The sequence below is a fragment of the Neomonachus schauinslandi genome, chromosome 13 (genome assembly GCF_002201575.2).
Source record: "Neomonachus schauinslandi chromosome 13, ASM220157v2, whole genome shotgun sequence".
NCBI lineage: Eukaryota > Metazoa > Chordata > Mammalia > Carnivora > Phocidae > Neomonachus > Neomonachus schauinslandi.
Window position 1 is genome coordinate 14,184,979 of NC_058415.1, and position 21,243 is coordinate 14,206,221.

The window sequence follows — 21,243 nt, forward strand, 5'->3', positions numbered from 1 at the left end:
TGCCTCTGTCAAATAAATAAATAAAATCTTAAAAATAAATAAATAATAAAATAAAGTAAAATAAAATTGTAGCTTTACCCAAGTTACTCTGTTAATCATTGGAAGTTCAGAAGCTGATGTGTGTAAGTGATCATTTCCAACTCTTGCCAAGGGGGAAGAATGAAATCAGCACAGTTGAGTATTTAATAATGTGGGACAAATCAGATGACTTTTTGCTCTGAAAAAGTTATCAGGGGTTCCTGCTGCCCCAGCATCAGAAGAGCTGGTTGGTCTACCAGGTGTACTAACATACATCATTAGTATCTTATAAAAAAACCTAATAGTTGTCAACTAACAGAACATCACAAGGAGACCGCTCTTTTAAACACGTGAAGACATTTAACATGGATGAATATGTAGAATTTCCCATCAATTGTCCTGAAAGCTACCATTCCTTGGTGTGGAATAACTTTTTATTTATTTATTTATTTATTTAAGATTTTATTTATTTGACAGAGGGAGAGAGCGAGAGAGGGAACACAAGCAGGGGGAGTGGGAAAGGGAGAAGCAGGCTTCCTGCTGAGCATGGAGCCCAACGTGGGGCTCGATCCCAGGATCCTGGGATCATGACCTGAGCCGAAGGCAGATGCTTAATGACTGAGCCACCCAGGCGCCCGTGGAATAACTTTTTAAAGCATATTGATATAGATCCTAAAATGCTCATATCTTCGATGGGAATACTGCAGATTTACAAACAGAATGTGATGCGTTTGAAAAGAAAAGAAAAAGAAAGGAAGCTGGCTGAGTAGACCTATCTGTTGGAGGTAATGTTTCTCATAATAGGTACACACAAGGCATTTGCCCCATGCACAACAATGGAAGGAGTCAACCATGTGTGGACTGTGTCATCTTTCCAGCATCATCTCTGAACTACATTTGTCTATGATGAAGATGCTACTTTAGAACTAAGAGTTACTATTGTAAACTACTTCAAGGTTTAATGCATGTGCACAGTAAACTTGTAGGTCCACTATAGGGTATGATAGAAGGAAATTGAAGGAGATTGGGGCAAAATGCTGCTTGAATGAACAAAATACTTTTTATAAGAAGTAGATGAATTTCAGCTTTGCAATATAATGGAGCATGGGGAATTTTTAAGATGATCATTTTTGCAAAAAAGATTTTATTTATTCATTTGAGACAGAGAGAGAGAGAACATGAGCAGGGGGAGCTGCAGAGGGAGAGAGAGAAGCAGATTCCCTGCTGAGCGGGGAGCCTGACTCAGGGTCAATCCCAGGACCCTGAGATCATGACGTGAACCAAAGGCAGATGCTTAACCATCTGAGCCTCCCAGGCGCCCCAGGATTACCATTTTTAAAAGTCTAATATCTGTATGTGAAACATTCCATATTTGAAATGCATCTATTTTACACCAGGGCTTAGGAGAAGTAATTGGCTCTCACGACGGATAAGCTGTTTATTATAAACATTTTATTTACAAATAAACTTTATTATAAGTAGCTAGTCTATAAACCAGAACAGAAATGAAATATCTGCTTGTGTAGACAATTTTAAAACTCACTTTTTAAAAAGATTTTATTTATTTATTTGACAGAGAGAGACACAGCGAGAGAGGGAACACAAGCAGGGGGAGTGGGAGAGGGAGAAGCAGGCTTCCCGCGGAGCAGGGAGCCCGATATGGGGCTCGATCCCAGGACCCTGGGATCATGACCTGAGCCGAAGGCAGACGCCTAACGACTGAGCCACCCAGGCACCACCTAAAACTCACTTTAAAGGTAGAGAGTCTATACATCAAGTGCCATTCAAGACATGACTCGAGTGGCATAATATACAAAGATTTATGTTTTTTAATTATCTGAAGACCCTTCAAAACTTTCAGGTATTAATCGACTATCATTGCAGACTTTAATTTTGGAATAATATCTTTATATTTTATCTGCATTATACACAAGCCTTTCTGCACACGACTGCCTTAGTCATCTTCCTACAGTGCCATCTGGACATCAAAAGTCGTGCTATATACTGTTGGTAAAGGAAATTTGAGGAGAAGACAGTGCCAAAACGTGCAGTTTATGTCCTTTTGAAAAATATGTATAGTGCATATTTTTGGTGCACCTTCTTCTTTAGCACCTTTTCAAGAAATGTGCTTTTGGTAGCAGCTTTCTGCCCAAGGGTCCTATCCCCATGCTTTAATAAAATCACCTTTTTTTTGCACCAGAAAAATGTGCTTTTATTTTTATTTAATGAGTTGGGTTCAGGCCCTTAATATAAACATCTTGGCTATTATGAGCACACTAAGGAAATTCTTTTGAGGAGAATTTTCTCATTATTGTTAAACTTCCTAAATGATTAACCTTATTCCTCATATATAAAAATGTCTAAAAGGATAATATGACAGGGCGCCTGGGTGGCTCAGTTGGTTAAGCGACTGCCTTCGGCTCAGGTCATGATCCTGGAGTCCCGGGATCGAGTCCCGCATCGGGCTCCCCGCTCGGCGGGGGGTCTGCTTCTCCCTCTGCCCTCTTCCCTCTCGTGCTCTCTGTCTCTCCTTCTCTCTCTCTCAAATAAATAAATAAAATCTTAAAAAAAAAGGATAATATGACAGAGTATATATAAAAGGAATCACTGTAAACTATTTTAGATTGCCATGGAAACTTGCATCTTAAATTGCAAATGAAAGTACATTATTTTCTACCTTTAACTCAAATAAAGCTCATATAAACAAAAAGCTAGCTGGAAGATCTTAGTGTGTGCTGTAGAAGCGGATTCTCCATTCCCTTTTCGGAAATGCTCCACTCTGCCGCTAGAGGGCACCATGTGCACACTGGGCAGAGAGACAGTCAAAGGCTTATTAAGTACATCTGCCTCTTGATTTTTTTTTTTTCCACTGAAGGAATAACCCAGTCAGTGTGGGTATGAGTGGAGATCAGAGCTGGGGGGTAGGTTGCTACAGCACTTCCTTGCGACTTGAAGCTTTTTTTTTCTTAAGAGGGAGAGAGGTGGGTAGAAGGGCAGAGGCAGAGCGAGAATCTTAAGCTGGCTCCATGCCCAGCGGAACTGAGGTCAGACTCGATCTCACAACCCTGAGAACATGACCTGAACCAAATCGAGTCCGAGGCTTAACGGACTGAGCCACCCTGGTGCCCCAACTTCAAACTTTTTTATGATGTCCCTAGCCATTTCAGCTCCCAGCAAAGCCTGAGTTCAGCCTTGATTCAGCTGGGAACACAGAATGTAATTATGATTGAATGATTGTTTTTAGAGGTTTGCTAGCAATATGGACAAAGAGTTAAGAATTGAGGAGCGTCCTTTGTATTTGAGACAGTCCACTGCAACAAAATTCAGACCAAGCCTGGGGCTCAGAAGACCTTTTCCATTCTCAGTTATACCAATTTCTGAGTAGCTTTGTACAAATTAAGAGGGGGAACCAAGTTCCATATACAAATATTTGGTTTGAAAGAATAGATTCATACTTTTAATGCATAGGATGTTTAAAGATTTTACTCCAGGGGTGTCTGGCCGGTTCAGTGGTAAAGCATCCGACTTGGCCTCAGGTTCATGAGTTCAAGCCCCATACTGGGTGTAGAGATTACTTAAAAAAAAAGATGAAAAAAATTAAGCTGACATATATTATATTAATATTTGTTTTTAATATTTATATTAATATTCTTAAAAATTTAATGTTAACATAATTCAAACTAACCTAATTTCATATCTAGCAAACAACAGGTAGCAATGGCTGATGTTATTGCAGAAATTTGCAAAATTGTGTATATTTAGTTCAATATTTACTTGAGACTCTCCTAAAGGCAGACCTGCAATGTCTCAAGATAAAAATGCCCAGCTTCCCAGGTATTTACCCCAAAGGCACAGATGTAGTGAAAAGAAGGGCCATATGCACCCCAATGTTCATAGCAGCAATGTCCGCAATAGCCAAACTGTGGAAAGAGGTGAGATGCCCTTCAACAGATGAATGGATAAAGAAGATGTGGTCCATATATACAATGGAATATTACTCAGCCATCAGAAAGGATGAATACCCAACTTTTACTTCAACATGGATGGGACTGGAGGAGATTATGCTAAGTGAAATAAGTCAAGCAGAGAAAGTCAATTATCATATGATTTCACTTCTTTGTGGAACATAAGGAATAGCATGGAGGACATTAGGAGAAGGAAGGGAAAAAAGAAGGGGGGGAATTGGAGGGAGAGATGAACCATGAGAGACTATGGACCTGAGAAACAAACAGGGTTTTAGAGGGGAGGGGGGGGTTGGTTAGCCCGGTGATGGGTATTAAGGAGGGCACGTACTGCATGGAGCACTGGGTGTTATACGAAAACAATGGATCGTGGATCACCACATCAAAAACCAATGATGTATTGTATGGTGACTAAGATAACATAATAAAATTAAAAAAAAAAATGCCCAGCTTCCCAAAGGCAGAATTTTTTTTTTTTAAAGATTTTATTTATTTATTTGACAGAGAGAGACACAGCGAGAGAGGAACACCAGCAGGGGGAGTGGGAGAGGGAGAAGCAGGCTTCCCGCGGAGCAGGGAGCCCGATGCGGGGCTCGATCCCAGGACCCTGGGATCATGACCTGAGCCGAAGGCAGACGCTTAACAACTGAGCCACCCAGGTGCCCCAAGGCAGAATTTTATATGAGGGAAAAAATCTATATTGATTAATTGTTCAAAATATTAAAGAAAAATATATGGGAGGGAGCTGATACATAATACAGGGTCTCTTTCTGTTTTTTAATAACATTATGAGTGATGCCTGCATTTGAAGTACTTCTCTCTAGATCTTAAATCGAATCTGAAAACAACAGGACCATGTCATGTCCAGGTACATCACATTGTCATGTCTATAAGGAAGACAAATCCTGCTCCAAAGAGCAATGAAGATTTCCACAGATCTTACCTCTGGGTCTCTTGAAGAGGCAGGAGAACATGGAATTTCATTGCATGACACAAGGCAAATCATCATAAACATCTTTCTTAGCAAACACACACCTTACCTTTCCTTCTCCCCAGTGTCAGCTGTTCTAACTGGGGAGCCTGCTTCTCCCTCTCCCACTCCCCTGTTTGTGTTCCCTCTCTCGCTGTGTCTCTCTGTCAAATAAATAAATAAATAAAATCTTTAAAAAAAAAGAGAGAGAGAGGGTATTGGATTAGCCAAAGTTCTCCCACTGGTCACAGAGCTGGGTTCAGAACCCAAATCTACCAACCCTGACCTGCTTTGTCCATTACAGCACACTGCTTTGAGCTCAGTTTTTACTTTGAGCCTAGTTTCTTTGTTTGTTTTAGCATACACATTATATTGAGGTCTTCTTTCCCAGAAAAGCCAAAATCTTAAAACAGAAATAAAATCATCTTTCTTAGGATTTTCTTCCCCTACTGCAATTATAGAAATGCTTTTCTGCCTATATGTAGAATAAACAATCAATATTAAAGTATTATTGATTGCAAACATTTTAATCTAAATGATAAACTATAAACATTTCAGAAATACAGAAATATTTTTATAAAAGTTATCTTGTAAATATTGGAAAAACCATAACATTTTTATTTAAATTGGCTTTATTTTATTTTATTTTAAGATTTTATTTATTTATTTGACAGAGAGAGACATAGCGAGAGAGGGAACACAAGCGGGGGAGTAGGAGAGGGAGAAGCAGGCTTCCCCGCGGAGCTGGGAGCCCGATGTGGGGCTCGATCCCAGGGTCCTGGGATCACGACCTGAGCCGAAGGCAGACGCTTAACGACTGAGCCACCCAGGCGCCCCTAGTTCTGCATTTCTTAAATAATTAAAAGAAAAAACATTGTCTTTTTATGTAAGCCAAGATATTTACCATTTCCAATGGTAGTCGTTTCTTCTTGAATATCTGAGTTTCCATCTACTTTCATTTCCCTTCTGTCTAACATACTTCCTCTCTGTTCTCTTGGGTTTATTTTATGTTATTTTATTTTCCTGAAACTGACTTTATTTACCTTTCATTCTTTTTTTTTCTTTTTTTCTTTTTTTTTATTCTTATGTTAATCCCCATACATTACATCATTAGTTTTAGATGAAGTGTTCCATGATTCATTGTTTGTGCATAACACCCAGTGCTCCATGCAGAATGTGCCCTCCTCAATACCCACCACCAGGCTTTATATTATTTTATTTTATTTCATTTTATTTTATTTTTAAGTAAGCTCTGTGTCCAAAGTGGGGCTTAAACTCACAACCTCAATATCAAGAGTCACATGCTCTATTGACTGAGACAGCCAGACACCCCTATACTTGTTTATTTTAAATAAAATACAACAGGGACACTTGGGTGGCACAGTTGGTTAGGCGTCTGACTCTTGGTTTTGGGTCAGGTCCTGATATTAAGGTTGTGGGATTGATCCCCGCATTGGGCTCCATGCTTGGCATGAAGTCAGCTTGAGATTCTCTTTCCCGCTTCCTTTGCTCCTCCCCCCCAGCTCATGCTTGCTCTTTCTCTCTCTAAAATAATAAAAAATAAATAAATAAATAAAATAATAAATCAATCTTTTTTTTAAAGGATGCGTTTAAAATAAAACACAACTATAGAACTTCTTAAAAATTGAGATTTATCTTATCACCATTTCTTTGATAGATAACGTAAAAAAGTTTTTCTCCTTTACGATTGATGGTTTTCTTCTCAGATCAAGTAAAACCCTTCGTGAGACATACTAAATTTTGGCTAGAATGCATTTTCCTGCTCAACTATAGGCACTAGGAATACAAGGATGAGTAAGTCATTCTCTTGAGCACCTCGGTTTATAAAACAATCTAGGCATGCTCACTCCTAGAATGCCATGTTCCTCACTATCATCTCTCTTTTTTTTTAAGATTTTTATTTTTAAGTAATCTCTACACCCAACACGGGGCTCGAGCTTACAATCCCGAGATCAAGAGTTGCAAGCTCCACCGACTGAGCCAGCTGAGCACCCCCTTCCCTGGCATCTTTTAAGTAATTCCACCAAAAACGTTTCACATTTTTCTTTCCCAGCAGGTTAAAAAAAGAACTACTCGAACAATACCTCTACTTTATGAAACACAAAATACATTTCCTTTTTATCAAAATATTGCTACAGAGAAGACCTTATCTTGACTTTCCTAGTGGCATACCTAAGATACAATTGTTGGAAATATTCTTTATCAGAACTGCAAAAGGCAAGATGACCACTTTTTTCTCTTAAAACAAACAGACAAACATATATAAGGGTTATGTGCTCTGGGATGAGTATTATCATCTGCAAACAGAAAATAAATTTAAGATGGCATCATGGCTTTTTGTGTAATTAAGAAGAAAACAAAAGATCACATATGCAAAAATAGCCCAAGTATGATTCTCTTTATCTGGGAACAAACCTGACAGTCTATGAGCTTTTATAATCTTAGCTTGGTCTAAATTAAGGAAATGTGGGGTGCCTGGCTTTGCTCATTTGGAAGAGAATGTGACTCTTGATCTCAGGGTCATGAGTTCCAGCCCCATGTTGGGTGTAGAGATTACTAAAAAAATAAATAAATAAACTTAAAAAAAATTAATTAATTAAGGAAATGTGTAGTGGTCAACAACCTACACCGAAGTGTAATGGTAGACATTTTTCACTTATCACATTATCAAAGATTTTTAAAAGCAAACCCCCCATAGTAGTGAGGACACTGAGAAATTTGCTAATGGTCTACATTGGTGGAAATGTAGCTTGCTGTAACCTTGCTCAAAGGCAATTTGGCAGTGGATATTAAAACTTAAACCAGGAACTAGTCATGACTTTGATTCAGCAATTTTGCTTTCAAGGATTTGCTTATGAAAATAACCAGAGTTAGGCAAGAAGGTTTATCATTCATTACTTCAAATAACAAAAAACTGAAGAGCACTTAACTATCCAACAATAGGGGCATACATATATGGTATAAGCTTAGGATGGAGTACAATGCAGCTGCTAAAAATATTGTTAAATAAGGTCTAGTGGTATACAAAATTGTTTATGATATATCTTAAGAAAAAAAGCATATATAAATACATGTAGAATCCATATTCGTATGTTTTAAAAGCTGTAAAGAGTATATAACAAAAACTTCCTGATAATTCCCCTGGAATGGTAATCGAATACATGGCATTATTTTCTTCTCTGTACTTTTGTGTACTTTCTAAATTTTCAACAATTAACATGTAGTGCAGGGCACCTGGGTGGCTCAGTCGTTAAGCGGCTGCCTTCCGCTTAGGTCATGATCCCAGGGTCCTGGGATCGAGCCCCGCATCGGGCTCCCTGCTCCGCGGGAAGCCTGCTTCTCCCTCTCCCACTCCCCCTGCTTGTGTTCCCTCTCTCTGTGTCAAATAAATAAACAAAATCTTTAAAAAATAAATAAATAAACGTAGTGCTTTTGTAATTAAAAACAATTCTGGGGCACCTAGCTGGCTCAGTCGGTACAGCACGCGACTCTTGATCTCAGCAGCATTGTAAGTTTGTGCCCCACATTGGGTGTAGAGATCAATTACTTAAAAAAAATCTTTTTTTAGAAAAGTTCTTTGTTTTCTTTCTTTCTCTCTTTCTTTTTTTTTTAAATCCAGGCCTTTCTCAATTGACTGTCCAAATGTGATAATGACAGGAATTTAGTAGGAGACAGTTTGCAACAGTGTTGCAATTGTGTTCTGCTCACACTTGCTGTTGCAGTTGCCTGCAGACCATTTGTCGTGCTGGCTCTGGAGCTCAGAAGAGTTTCCTCTCCTTCAGCAACACGCAATCCCAGGAGGAGCGCCTCAGTGGGCTGGCCCCGAGCCACCACACCTTCCAAAACCCTGTTGGAGGAGCAGAAAGGCCAATTCCCCACTAACAGGCAGATGGTGAGACATCCTCTTGGCTCTTGTAAATTCAGCCATAGTGGTGCAGACACAGCTGAAAAAAAGGCAAGCAAGTTCTGCAAGGCCAGGTAAAATTAGTCCCCTCTCAAGGGAGTGCTGCGCCATGCCGGCTGGCATTCCTTGCCATGCCCTCAGCCCATTCAAGCCTGAGAAACTAGTGGATGATGTGCGAAAAAGTGAGGCCCTGAACTGGGCACCTGGGCATCTCAACTGGAGCGGAGGTGTGCTTCGAGCCCTGTGAATATGAAACCGTGCCCCACGGGGTTAATGAGGTTAAAACCTTCCCCAGCAAGACCCCCGCTGATTCCCCTTATCTTTTGGAGGCAAACAACAGGAAGAGTTCCAGCCAGCTTAGGCCAGTGTGAGCTTGACCACGGACTCACACCTGGCCGGATGGACCCTGTGGTGTCCAGTTACCTCTGCCCCATTGTAATGTTGAAATCTCCACCCGAGGGGGAGCACAAGCTTTATTAACACAGTATAGGAAGATGTATCCCCACGCGTCCCAAGTACCTCTGCACAACCTTATGCTGGCCTTTACCTGCAATGACAAAAGTCCCCTTTCTGAACATTCATCTTAACCCTAAATAAGAGAAATCCACTCACCCTCACTCTGGGAGTCCTGGCTTTGGAAATTATTCCCCGTGAGCTCCATCTTTTCTGCAAATAAAGTTTCTTTTGTGTGACCGCTCCACCTGGTGTAGCCTCTTATCTGTCAATTACCAAGGAGCAAACTCACGTCGGTTCCGGTTCCGTTACAAATATAAATACACTGTCAGGAAGCAGAAAGAATTCCACAGGACAGTGAAGTGGAAGGAATTCTGGGTTGTGAATTAGGAGTCCTGGGTGCCAGTTACGTCTCCCTTTCCTGCTCTCTAAATTTTAGTTCCTTCTAGAAAATAGTGGGATGGAAGGGGGAGGGGATAGATAGATGAAATGAGCTATAAAGTTGCTTCCAGCTTTCAAAACCTTTATAATGATTTATAATGAAGTTATACAAAATACATTTCATTCAATACAAATTCATTCAGTGACTATTGTACCTAGCAAGCCGGAGCCAAGGTGAAAAATAAAACAATAAAAAAACATTGCCGGGGCGCCTGGGTGGCTCAGTTGGTTAAGCGACTGCCTTCGGCTCAGGTCATGATCCTGGAGTCCCGGGATCGAGTCCCGCATCGGGCTCCCTGCTCGGCAGGGAGTCTGCTTCTCCCTCTGACCCTCCTCCCTCTCGTGCTCTCTGTCTCTCATTCTCTCTCTCTCAAATAAATAAATAAAATCTTTAAAAAAAAAAAAAAAAACATTGCCTACCCACAGGACTCACAGTCAAAGCATTGACAAATTTCTCAGTTCCAATATGTATAATTATTCACTATGCTATTTATTTAAGAGAATGTTTTTCACCAAGATTGAATTTTTTCCATTGCCAATAAAGCTTCTTAGCCCATTGTTAATAAACAATGTGTTTACTATATTGTGGGGAACAATGTAGGTTTGGGCTAAAAGCTTGAGACAGAGAGTTCTAGTTAAATCTGAACCTCCTCTTTTGCTAACAGGATGACACTGGAAAAATTACTTAAATTTGGCTTCAGTTTCCTTACTTGTAAAATAATAATAATAATAGTACCTGCTTCCTAGGGTAATTATAGGGAGTAAATGAGCTGAGCCATGCCAACTAAGTTCTCAGTGAATCATTATTATTTGTTGTTAATATAGAAAGTGTAAAAATAATTTTAATATCAGTTTAACAAAGTACAAAATCTTAGGTTTTTGGGGGGGGGTTGTTTGTTTTTTACAAAATCTTAGAATTTGTAAAGGGACCTTAGAATCAATTTCATTTCAATCCTTTCATGTTACATAAAGCAACTGTGACTCAGAGAGGTTGAGTAGGGCCCTGGGACCCCTAAGAGCTATTTTATTTCTTTATATATGCCAATAATTAATTAGAAAATGTAATGTGCTTTCCTGAGAAAAAAACAAAAATTTCCTAAGTCATGTGGAAATTATTTCTACGATGTCTATTATTTTGAATCTTCTATTTCCTTCTTCTTGAAATCTGACTGCCATTTCAGAAAGTCTTTCCAAAAAGAATTTGGAATTTTGGCTAGATAGCCCACTTGATCCTTGTCCCAGCTTCTTTGCAAAATCCATTGTGATTGCTCCAAGTAAACTTAGAATCTCCCTTTCTGTGTGTACATGCCATGCAGCCTGTTTTCTCTCGATTTTTCTAGCCACTTTTTGCTAGTTAGGAAAAATACTTTCAACTTCAGACAAACCAGGTTTGGTTCATTGACTCCAATGAGACAAATACCTTCTCTGGAAATCAAGATTCTGGATATGCAAATGTGTGCAAGGCAATGAGACAGAAGGAAAGGGCACTCAGTAGAGAATAGAGAGAAAGCAAACTAACATTTATCCCATGCTTTCCATATGCCCATGGACTCCTCTAATCATCACAACAACCCTGTGAATTAGATATTACTATTCTAAAGGTAAAAAAGCTAAGCGCCAGAGAGCAACTTGCCTGAAGTCACATAGGCAGGAGATGATTGAGTCGAAATTTGAACCCTGCCAGTCTGCTTCCAGATTCTTTCCAGTACATCAGCCACACTCTTGCCCACTCATGGTTTTCATGACATTCAATTGATGGAGTACCTCTTGATATAAAACAAACAACAACAAACAAAACAATACAACACAACCCCCCACCCAATTCCTACAAGATGGTATAGTCACACATTTGGAGAAAAGAAATCCATTATGCAATTCACTAAAAAATGCACTCAATGTCTAAGAGGTGTCACCAAGGCATCGGACTTCAATTGCTGACTCATCCCAAGTAAGGTAAGTGATGCTTTAGTCCTTCCTAATACGATTTTCTTGTATCATTATGTGTTATGATTCTTGTATCACAAGACAGAGGGACTTAATGGACGAAGACAAAGGAGAGTTGTATAGATTTTATTTCCATGAAAATGTCTCTCTAAATCCAATCTCCTTGTAATTGATCAAGCCATTTTTTTGTGGTCTTTTTGAGGTTAAAGGTTTTGTGTTCTCTTTCACCTCCCTCCTCTGGCTTTTTTTAAGCATTTTTCCAGTCCACTTACAGTTCAGAACAGATGTAGTTGCTGGCCCGCTCCCAGAATCTTGCTGCTAAATCACGACTCCACCATTCCCCATGGACTGAGTAGTGCCAAAGTAGAAAATGACTTCAACCCACAGCAGAATCTGTGTTGCTGCCAATCCGGTTTAAGCCCAAAGGAAGCAATTCTATTTGCAGCACTTTTTTTTTTTTTTCAATTTCCAGTTTATGCCGAGAAGGTATAGTACATCACATTTTGATGATTTATACAGTACATCTTAAGGCCTCTCTCTCCCCTATGGCCCCAACGTTATCATTTGTCAATTCCCCAGACTGGAAGAGCAGGGAAAAAAAAAAAAAAAGCAAAGTCTTCAGAATATCGGAGATAAGCAGATGAACAGGAACTGAACAAGAAAATAAAATGGATCTCTTAAAAAAAAAAGGCCCAAAAAACTGCAAATCATTTAAAATACGAATAAAGTAAGAGGATATGATCCGGAAGATTACTACAAGATAACTTTGGGTTACTCACATGTAATAATGTCAGTTGTATCATTTCCCCATCACCGATGGGGACAGGAAACTGTACTATGTTGATAAAGAGCAGATGAGAAAAGGAACAGCTATCAGTAACTTAAGCCCTTTCTTAAGGCAAAACTACTCCAGAAAACCCTGGGCTCAAAAAACCGCAGCATGCAGATAATAGCGGAATGCAAAGGGACCAAAAAGTACTGTTACAACTCTCAATTCCGGAAACATGTGCAGAATATCCACCATGGAAAGGCCTTGACATGGAAAAGCTGAACATCTTTATTATGGATCAAGAAGTACCAACTGGTATCCTGATGACAAATTTGGGGACTTAAAAAACCTGTCTCTACAGGGTTCCCTTTTTCACTTGCTTTAATATATTTAGGGTTTTTTTTAAAAAACGATTTTATTTATTTGACAGAGAGAGAGAGACAGCGAGAGAGGGACTACAAGCAGGGGGAGTGGGAGAGGGAGAAGCAGGCTCCCCACTGAGCAGGGAGCCCGACTCGGGGCTGGATCCCAGGACCCTGGGACCATGAACTGAGCCTAAGGCAGACGCTTAACCACTGAGCCACCCAGGAGCCCCTAATATATTTAGGTTTTTAGAGCTCTCACATTTCCCCAAACAGGCTTCCTGACCTCATTCATTTATTCTTTCACCAAATATGTGTTGAGCTCCTAGTAGGGTCAGGCATTGTCTGAGGCACTGGAATGGAGTATTGAATAAGACAGACCAGGTCCCTGCTATTGTGAAGCATTCATTCCAGACTCACTTCTTATGTATCCAGCAAGCAAATTTTAAGCAGGTGACCTATTTCATCACTGTAGAAAATACTCAGTCCCCTCAAGTTGTAGCTGGGGCCCAGGGTTGCAAGAGCATCTGGACCTGGGGCCCCAAACAGACAGGGTTCAGCCACTTGCTGCTGACAAAATCCAAAAGTGGAGAGACAGTGGCGATGAAGAAAGAAAAGAATTTATTTCTGGAAGGCCAACACCGGGAAGACAGTAGACCAGCATCTCAAAGACAGTCTCCAAAGTGCCAAAAATACTTCTAGGTTTATATAAGGAAAATGTGGGACAAAGATCAGTGGGTACGTGCAGGTGGGCAGTAAAGGTCAGGTGGATCTTTGTCTTGGGGTCAATCACGCAGGGTCTTGCTGGCTCAGGGCAGTCCTTGTTGCTTGAGGGGGTAGTTTCAGTTTCCATCACGGGATGTTTTGCCCTCAGGGTCTTTTGCTTGAGTTAGGAGATAAGCTGGAAAGAACTTAATCAATTAGAAAGTACAGTCTGAGGTCAAGATGGAGGTAGTTGATGTTCTCTTTGAAAGTGGTATTTCAGGGGCGCCTGGGTGGCTCAGTCATTAAGCGTCTGCCTTCGGCTCAGGTCATGGTCCCAGGGTCCTGGGATTGAGCCCCGCATCAGACTCCCTGCTCCGCGGGAAGCCTGCTTCTCCCTCTCCCACTCCCCCTGCTTGTGTTCCCTCTCTCGCTGTGTCTCTCTCTGTCAAATAAATAAATAAAATCTTAAAAAAAAAAAAGAAAGTGGTTATTTCAAAATGAATTATGTTGTACTGCCAATAATTTTTCTTCTTCAAGGGATCCCTTCATTTTTTAGCCACAGAACATATGGTCTTAAATGGCAGTAAAAACAAGCAATGAGAACTTGGAACTTTTAGAAGGGTCATTTATTACTATACACAGTGCTAAGCTTGCCCTACCCTAAAATCTCCACAGAATGAAAACATAAGAGGAGTGCCTGAGTGGCTCAGTTTGTTGGGCATCTGCCTTTGGCTCAGGTTGTGATCCCAGGGTCCTGGGATCAAGTCCCACATCCAACTTCCTGCTCGGCGGGGAGCCTGCTTCTCCCTCTCCCTCTGCTACACCCTCTGCTTGTGCTCTCTCTGTGTCAAATAAATAAATAAAATCTATTATAAAATATAAATATAAATCTATAAAAAAAAAGAAAAAGAAAACAGAAGAATCCAAAGAGATATACACCAGTGGGGCATACTGGTCTTTGACTTAAATAACTCTCAAGAAAGAACTTGTTGGGGCGCCTGGGTGGCTCGGTCGTTAAGCGTCTGCCCTCGGCTCAGGTCATGATCCCAGGATTCTGGGATCGAGCCCCGCGTCCGGCTCCCTGCTCCGCGGAGAGCCTGCTTCTCCCTCTCGCTCTGTCTGCCACTCTGCCTACTTGTGCTCTCTCTGTCAAATAAATAAATAAAATCTTAAAAAAAAAAAGAAAAGAAATAACTTGTTAGTTTCTATTAACATTTGATGAATTTTGACAAATTAACACAAAGGATTCAATGAAATGACCTGTCTCAACAGGAAGCCAAAGCAAAAGGAAGAGAAAAGAAAATGTAACAAAAGGGGAGCAGAATATGCTACCTCAAAATATCCCTCTTTGGCATAAAGATTAGTTTTGAGAGGCTGCAGACACAGCAGTAGAAATTGCCCTTTTCTGAGGGACATTTACATGTATAAGGAATATCTCCATTTATAAGGGTGTCTCCCTCTCTGTATAAGGAAGAGAATACAGTATCCAAATCTCTAGAAACTTATCAATGGAGAAGGTCTGACTTAAATCTACATAACAACCTTACCCTTTGTTTACTGTGCTTTTCCTGGTGACCTCCCATAATTAGTTTCCTTGCCCTACCCAAACATCGCTCTTTGTCATTAGCTGATGATGGTTTTTAAGGTGGTGGCTTGAGCCATTTCAGGGATTTACCCAGTCTTCCTGGTCTCTGCATGTATACAGGAGGTATAGATGTTATTATACTTCCGTTCGTTTTTCTTTTGTTCATCTGTCTTATATTACAAGGAGGTATTGGGGAGGAAAAATAATTTTCCCTCTACCTTCTAGGTTCTTGGCTGAGACCACCCCCCCCATCTCCCCACCCCCTACCCAACCTTAATACCATCTTCAGTTTAAGACAAAAGAAAGATTTAAGAAGTAGGAAGCCAGTACTGGGAGGTTACCAGAAAAAGCCTGGTCAACAAGGGTAGGGTTGTTATGCAGATTTAAGTGATGTCTTCTCCATTGATGAAAATTTACAGAATTTTAGTCATCCCTTCCCTGGTACAGAGGGAGACACCCTCACGAATAGTGATGTCCCTTATAAATGTAAATGTCCCTTAAAAAAGGGTAACTTCTACTTGTTTTCAGAGTTTATCTTGTGTCTGCTGTTTCTTAAGCATACCCAGCTGAAGATAATGCTTATGCCAAAGAGGCATATTTTAGGGTGGCATATTTATTCCTCTTCAAGAGTCTCAGCCAGGGGGGCACCTGGGTGGCTCAGTCATTCAGCATCTGCCTTTGGCTCACGTCATGATCAGAGGGTCCTGGGATGGAGCCCCACATTGTGCTCCCTGCTCAGAGGGAAGCCTGCTTCTCCCTCTCCCACTCACCATGCTTGTGTTCCCTCTCTCTCTCTGTCTCTCTCTGTCAAATAAATAAATGAAATCTTAAAAAAAAAAAAGTCTCAGTCAGGAACCTAGAACAGTAGTGAAAAAATATTTTTCCTCCCCTACCCAAATCTCTTATAAAGGATACTGAACTAAAGTGTATCTATTTTTTTTTTTTTAAGATTTTACATGCGCCCCTAAAGTGTATTTTTTTTATAAATGAGAAAACTAAGCCTTCTAAGAGGTAAAGTAACTGGTTCCAAAACACAGAATTAGAGTAAGGGAAGGAGGGGCACCTGGGTGGCTCAGTCAGTTAAGCATCTGCCTTCAGCTCAGGTCATGATCCCGGGGGGTCCTTGGATTGAGCCCCACATCGGGCTCCCTGCTCAGCGGGGAGTCTGCTTCTCCCTCTGACCCTCCTCCCTCTCATGCTCTCTGTCTCTCATTCTCTCTCTCTCAAATAAATAAATAAAATCTTTAAAAAAAATAGAGTAAGGGAAGGAAGTCCCTGGGGTTGGAGGAGGTCTATAAGACAATGATGACCACTGGATTTCAGCTTCTCATCGGTAATGGCCCACTTCCTCCACATGTGGAAAAAGTTTAAAAAAAAAACACTGGAGAGAGTAGCCAGGAACCAAGCTTCAGCTGGGAACAACAGGAAGCCACAGCAAACTCAGTGTCACTGTGGCCACTGCAAATGGCAAAAGGTTAGGAACCAGCATGGCCTGGCAAATACAAATGTACCTAGGAGTGCAAGAGGACAGAAACTGGGATTTTAGGATCCAGGGTGCAATAATGAATAAGACTTGGGGGACTCTGTTCTTCAAGATCTTCTGAGTTTAGTATAAGAAACAGACTAATTGTACTATGTGAGAATAGGGCATAGGAGTCAAAATGAGAAACACAGCCCAAGGGAGTCAGGTGACTAATTCTGTCAAAAAACATAGGCATCATACAGGAGGGATTATATGCTGGATATTGAAGTATAAATAGGAGTTTTCCAGGTAGACAAGTGGTAAAGACCACAGCATTCCAAATTAGTGAACACGCAAGTGTAAAAGTAAAGAACTACAATCATGCATTATGGCTGAAGCCTAAACATCAAAGAGGAAAAATAGTAGGAGATGAGTCTGAAGAAGTAGGTAAGCCTGTAAAGAGTTCTGTTTGTCTTGAAAATCATTTCAAATTCACAAAAAGTTGCAACAATAAAAAAAAGAGTACGTAAAACACTGGCATACCATTTATCCAAGTTTGTCTATTGTTTTTTTTTAAGATTTTTTTTACTTATTTGAGAGAGAGAGTGAGAGAGAGAGAGAGCACATGCACATGCATGAGCTGTGGAGGGGCAGAGGGACAAGCGGACTCAAGCTGAGTGCAGACCCCGCCCTTAGGGCTCTATCCCAGGACCCTGAGATCGTGACCTGAGCCAAAGTTAGACATAGGCTTAACCAACTGAGCCACCCAGGCACCCCCAGATTCGTCTATTGTTAATGTTTTGTCCCCATTTTGTCCATTTTATCGTTCTCTCTTTATATACACACACGTAACACTTTTTAGCACCCTTTGAGAGTAAATTGCATACAGCCAGTGATGTGATTTTGTTCAAGGGAGAACATAGTCGGATTTGTATTTTAAGACAATCACTCATGGAGGGAGAGAAACTTTCAGGAAGACATTGTGGGGTTCTGGAAGTAAAATAATGAGTGATTAAATGAAGGCTGCATCTATGGAGATGGGGAGGAGGGAGTAGATTCAAGAGAGGAGTATTACCAACTGGAGTCACTATCTGAGAAACAGGGAAGACAAGGGTGGACCCTGGGATTTCATACTGGGTAACTGAGTGGTAAAAGTCCTGCCAAGACAAGAGAATGATGATGATAACACAGCAACATGAATCATTGACATATATTAGATGCTAATTATATACTAAGCATTTTTGTAAAAGCTTTAGATTATAGGGGCCAAGAGCAGACCACCCCAAGATAGGCCACTTTGGCAGGAACATTATTTTGAGTTAAAAGCAATCAAAACCCAGCAGGTTCAGGAAAAGCTCTTTACTTCCCCCTCAACTGCTTGCTTACCCCAGGAAGATAGCTATTGATAGAGATTCCTCTTTACCTAAGACACTTATCTACATAATAGGGCAACCTTTGTTTTCTAAACATCTTTCTTCCTCCTAATGGTATCCTCAGACCCTACCCCCTCCTTAGCTTAGTGTCAACCTTGGCTTAGTTTCAACCTCCCCTAGAAATGTAGTCTTAACTGTAGCCAACGAGTCAGCACCAATGAGTGCCAGGAGGGCCCTCTGCATCCCCTAAAGATAAGGTAAATCTGCATAAGACCCCTTGCTTTTTCCCTAAGGGAAAGCCAGCTTGCCCCAGATAGTACTTTTCTTTTGCTAATAACTTTCTTGCCCCACCCTCCTTCGATGAAAATACTACTTGCTAGATGGGAGGCTGCCTGATTCCGGAATCATTTAATGAAGCCAATTAGACTTTTCAAACTTAATCTGTTGAATTTTTGTTATTTAACAATACATATTACATAAATATTGGTTTAGCTCACGCAGAAGAAAATTAAACCCCAAATACAAAAGAGTAAAAGATACTTTCAACCACAAATCTATTTCAAGTTATATGACACAAAATTAGATATGGAAATGACAAATCAATTTTATTTCTATTTTAATATTCAAAATGGTTTTAAACAATTGAGATGGCAATTGGTATCTCCTAGGCGCCCCCTTGTGGCTTGGCTTAGTGACTCCCAAATTTATCTGATGGGCGGAATCTACCTGGAGAACTTTATGAAAATAGTTTCCAAGGCTCCATCCACAAGTGATCAGAACAGGGTAGAAGGAGACCTATCTGTATATATAATCTTTCTCTTTTTTTTTTAAAGATTTTATTTATTTATTTGACAGAGAGAGAGACAGCGTGAGAGGGAACACAAGCAGGGGGAATGGGAGAGGGAGAAGTAGGCCTCCAGCTGAGCCGGGAGCCCGACGCGGGGCTCGATCCCAGGATGCTGGGATCATGACCCTAGCCGAAGGCAGTCGCCCAACCAACTGAGCGACCCAGGCACCCCTGTATATATAATCTTTTTAAAGCTCTCCAAAGTGATTTTGATGACCAGCCACTGTAAAAACTGGCAGCTTAAAAATTTCCCTTTTCAATTTCGCTTGAAACAAATTCAGAAACAAAGTTTTTAGAGACAGAGACAGAGAGAGCATTTTGTCCCATTGTTTCATTTTACATGTGAAAAAACTGAAACTAAAATTGAGAAAGGCCTTGTCCAAGGTCACAGAGGATGTAAACGGCAAAAGCAAGAGCGGAGTCTGACATCACCTGCTGGCTCTAAACTCAGCAAGGTTAATCTGAACAGTTCTGTCGCGTCCCAACCATCTCCACATGTTTATCCCTCAACTCACTGAGAGCTCAAAGACCTTACACCTCACATCACTTCAGACTGAGGAGAATATAGGCAAAAATGCCAACAGATATCTTTTGGAGAGAAATACTTCCCTTTTTAATATTTGGCATGTCTTAAAGATTGATTTTTAAGGAGGCATGGGGAATGAAGCAGGATAAAATGTTCCCTACAGGAAAAGCCACCTGAATGAGCAGAGTCTCTCCTCTTTTCCAGGATTTGTCTATGTCAGATATTTAACATGTTTTGCCTGTTGTTCCACATTTAAAATTTTATTCCTCTGGGTCTTGAAACTTGAAAGTGCAGTTGCGAATGCAGCCTTCTGGGCAGAGCAGGCAGGAGGGTAACAGGAAAAACCCGCTTTCCAGTCTGACCCCAGACAAGGATTAGGTAGTTAATCCGCAGAAAGGGACTACAACACAGGCAAGGTGCTGCATGAGGAAAGGAATTTGGAAAGTGGAAAGAGGCCTGGGAAAATTTGTCTGCCTCGCCATTTTGCAAGGTGTAGCGCTGGTTATCCCCAACATAATTACATTTCTGGGATTCCTTTGGGTTCTTTCCCTTTGATCTTTCTCAGTGCCCACAATTACTCTGAGAAGTTCTGGGCTCATCTCAAACCTTGCTTTTCCAAAAGTCAGACTAGCAGTTTGGGCATACCCTGGGAGCCAGTTAAAAATGCAGAATCTTGAGCCCCACCCCAAACCCACTGAAGCAGAATTGGCATTTTAACGAGATCCCCATGTGATTCATAGGCACATTAAGGACTGAAAAATGGTGCTCTAAAAAAAAAAAAAAAAAAAAAAAAGCAAGAGTCCTGTGGCTGAGAGAGAAGCAAAAGGTCACCTAGGCCAGTTAAGAGTTTTCTCAACTGTATTGAAATCGAGGGTTTCATGGAATGTTTACATGATTCCAAGAAGCATAATTATCTTTTGCTGAAATTGTTGAATGTATAAATTTTTTTTTTTAATATTTTATTTATTTATTTGACAGAGAGAGAGACAGTAAGAGCAGGAACACAAGCAGGGGGAGTGGGAGAGGGAGAAGCAGGCTTCCCACTGAGCAGGAAGCCCGATGTGGGACTCGATCCCAGGACCCAGGCACCCGAATGTATAAATATTTTAAGCTTGAGGACTATATCGTGACCCAGTTTCTTTCTCTCTTCATTTTTTTTAAGTATATATATATATATATATATATTTTTTTTTTTTTTTTAAATCTCTAGGACCGCCTGGGTGGCTCAGTTGATTAAGCGTCTGCCTTCGGCTCAGGTCATGATCCTGGGGTCCTGGGATCAAGCCCCGCATCGGGCTCCCTGCTCAGTGGGGAGTCTGCTTCTCCCTCTCCGTCTACCTGCCGCTCTGCCTACTTGTGTGCCCTCTCTCTCTCTGTCAAATAAATAAATAAAATCTTTAAAAAAATAAAAATAAAAAAATAATCTCTAGACACAAAGTGGGGCTTTAACTCATGACCCTGAGATCATGGATTGCACACCCTTCCGAGCCAGCCAGGTGTCTCTCTCTCTTCCTTTAATTACACACTTAACTCCACCTATGGTTGGGCATTTGTTTCTAAATGGAATCAAAGGGAACTAGTTCAAGCATTGTCATTTGAAGTAGAAGCTCCCAGCATGTAATGAGTTGTGAGGACTTCAGCAAATTAACTGGCTTTCTTGAGCATTAGTCACCACAGCAGTTAAGATGCAGATGCTACTGTCTACCCTGTGTATCTCCCGAGAATATTAAAGGATCAAAAGAATTCCTCGTCTCTGGAAATGGCACTGCTGATTACTTTATGGCTCAAATCAGAAATGTAGGAACTGAACTGCCCACATCAGGTCCATCGTCAATGAGTAGCAAGCTTATCACATCTCTCAAAACCTTCCATTTCTTTTATCTTCTCTGCCACTAATTTGG

At 40.7% G+C, this 21,243-nt stretch overlaps 1 pseudogene; it reads left to right on the forward strand.

The window, feature by feature from the left end:
• Nucleotides 1–362: 362 nt before the first annotated feature.
• LOC110584416 lies at nucleotides 363–1,036 on the forward strand (annotated as a pseudogene).
• The last annotated feature ends 20,207 nt before the right edge of the window (nucleotides 1,037–21,243 follow it).